At 47.8% G+C, this 2,713-nt stretch overlaps 1 long non-coding RNA gene across 1 annotated transcript; it reads left to right on the forward strand.

The window, feature by feature from the left end:
• The first annotated feature begins 363 nt into the window (after positions 1-363).
• On the forward strand, positions 364-2,345 carry LOC125164257 (uncharacterized). The gene is made up of 3 exons (XR_007151698.1): positions 364-642; positions 802-857; positions 1,153-2,345. It is a non-coding gene; the product is annotated as an uncharacterized LOC125164257 (long non-coding RNA).
• Positions 2,346-2,713: the final 368 nt, after the last annotated feature.

Genomic DNA, 2,713 nt, shown 5'->3' on the forward strand with positions numbered 1-2,713 from the left:
TAACTTGAAGTCCTATAAAGGAAGGAGATAGCTATACGCACATACAATATATGAAAATGCAAATTAATTGAAGGTCAGGAAGAAATATAAACTCAGAAATTTCCCGAGGGATCAAGTGACAGTTCTGAAAACGGGCAAAAGAAGATACGAGATGAAAAGGGGAGATTACTTCGTGTTCACTTAACATGTAGAAACAGCTAGAACTGAAGAATCCATTGAGTGTTCTCTGCAACGGAACAATGTAGCATTCTAGACGCTGTGACATCATGTTTTAAAAATAGCTGCTTTCAGCAACAGATAGCAGTTGATAATGAAAACGTTTTTTCATGTCTTTTGGGATGAGGGGGGAAGAGAGCGGGGGGAAGGGGCGACTAGTGACTAAGGGAGATAAATGTCCTGATTGTCCCCGGTCTCCATGTAAATAGAAATGTAACTGGCACCGGGCTGCAGGGTCACGTGCACATTCTCTCATGAAAATATTAGGCCCATAGTACATTCGATTGTTTGCTTTTATGACCAGTAAGTCATTAACATAATGCGTTTTATTATTAGCCTACTTTGAACAGATGAGACGCAATCACCAGCGACCGGACGAGAACCCCCACGGATGCCTCCACGATGACTTGGATGGGGATGTTGAAGGTGTGGCCGGGGCTGGGAGGTGTTGGGTGCCTGGAGGGCTGGTACCCACCCAGGGCCAGCCTCAGCCCAGGCGGATGGTGGCTCTGCTAAAAGCAGAGAGTCCCTCTGCGCCTCACACTCTTGTGTCATGCGGTATGTAAAATTTCGCTGCTTTCTCAGTCTCGGAGAAACATTGTTGCCAGTGGTGCGCTGGGAAATTGGAGAAAGTTTTGGAGGTAGGAATGCTGGCACCGCCCATTGCCAATTTCAAGCTGCCAGCCCCTGAATGAGGATAATCAGCTCTTGGGGGCCAGGGTGAGCAGGCAGGTGCCCTGCTAGCCCTTCCCCGCCACACACAGTTACTAGGCCACCATCGGTGCCTTATTTATAAGGTTTCGACTCCCTTCAAGACCTACATCTCCCTGGGACGGCTGGGTTGTGGGAGATCCTCGTCTTCCCTTCTAGGTCCTTCCTTCCTCCTCCTCCTGCTTCTCCTCCTCCATCCCTCTTCCCCTCCTTCTTCTTTTTCAGCATTTACTGATGGCAACACACCTGGGACATCCTGCCGGAACGCTGGGCTGCGAAGATGGGTCAGGATTCATCTCTGACCACGTAGGGAGGCGATGACCGTCTCTGTGTTCGGTGCTGGAGGGCTGCAGGGGGCCCAGGTGGGGTCAGAGGAGTCCTGTGCAGTACAGGAGTGAGCGTGGAAGGCAGGCTTTCTGGGAGGTGCTGGAGCTTGAGTTGAATCACCAGAAGTGTCCCTGTTTGAACCTGTTTTTAAGACCGAATTCATGTCAAATGAAAGCCGAATGCTGACAATAAAAACGGCAGCAGCAAGCGTTTACTGAGCACGTCCTATGTGCTACGCAGGCACTCTGCCAAAGCCGGGTATTATTAGCTCGTGTAACCTGACAGCAACTTTACGAAGATGATACTCTGGGGGGCCCCTCTTTTAGGTGAGAAGATCGAGGCACAGGGAGGTTAATAACTTGCCACAGACCACGGAGCTCGTGAAATGTGGAACTGAGGTTGAACGCAGGCTCTGTGACCCTGGAGCTACAATCTCCACCACTGAGGACACACTGCTTCAAATAACTCCACAGTATACAATGTAACGGAAAGTTTCCCGGGAGTTCGAATTGAGCAAACAGGACCGGTTTAAACCACCACACATGCCCTCAAGAGCCCGGGGCCACCACGTCAGTCTCATATTGGCAGAACGATCAGATGTTCCGATCACAGAGCCCGCCAGCTTGGCGACAGTTCATTAGCTGTAAGTGTAGTCGTAAATGTGCCATGAAGAAATTTTCTGTAACCAATTCCAGTAATAATTGGATTAGATACTTTGTTAGTGCAGGTTTCAATAAAGCTGCAATGTGAACTTCACGTTCAAATGAGCAAAACTGTTTGGCAGAGATCAAATGACAGCGCATTAAATTGGCACCGAAGATCACCCGCTGGCAGAGTTTTGGTTAAGCACAGGGTCGGATTATCTTGAACCGGCAAACAAAGCTTTGAAATTATTAATGCCGTTTTGTACAACGTACCATGCAAATAGAGGTTCTCTGCCTCCCTGTTAATGGAAGTCAAAGCACAGAGCAATTTAAAAGAAAGGGATGGACCTGAGGCCATAGGGTCTTATTTTTAAACACAACATGTGTGAGTTAACTTAACAAAACATGATCTCGTAGAGTAAATTGATGGTGCTCATTTAGGAGCGCCTGGGTGGCTCAGTGGGTTAAGGGTACGACTTTGCCTCAGGTCATGATCTCGCAGTTCGTGAGCTCGAGCCCCGCGTCGGGCTCTGTGCTGACAGCTCAGGGCCTGGAGCCTGTTTCGGATTCTGTGTCTCCGTCTCTCTCTGCTCCTCCCCCACATGCACTCTGTCTCTCTCTCTCTCTCTCCCTCAAAAATGAACAAACATTAAAAAATAATAAAAAAAATAAATCGATAGGATTCCTTTATGTTATCGGTTTTGTATTTTTGCTGGGCTTCCTAAGTACAGCATTTGCCTTGGTTTTATAGGCGCATTAAGAGGTATAAGGAATTGGTCTCTTTTAAGTTAATATTGCAAATTCCAACTTCTGTC

Source organism: Prionailurus viverrinus, chromosome B1 (assembly GCF_022837055.1).
Source record: "Prionailurus viverrinus isolate Anna chromosome B1, UM_Priviv_1.0, whole genome shotgun sequence".
NCBI classification, from domain to species: Eukaryota; Metazoa; Chordata; class Mammalia; order Carnivora; family Felidae; genus Prionailurus; species Prionailurus viverrinus.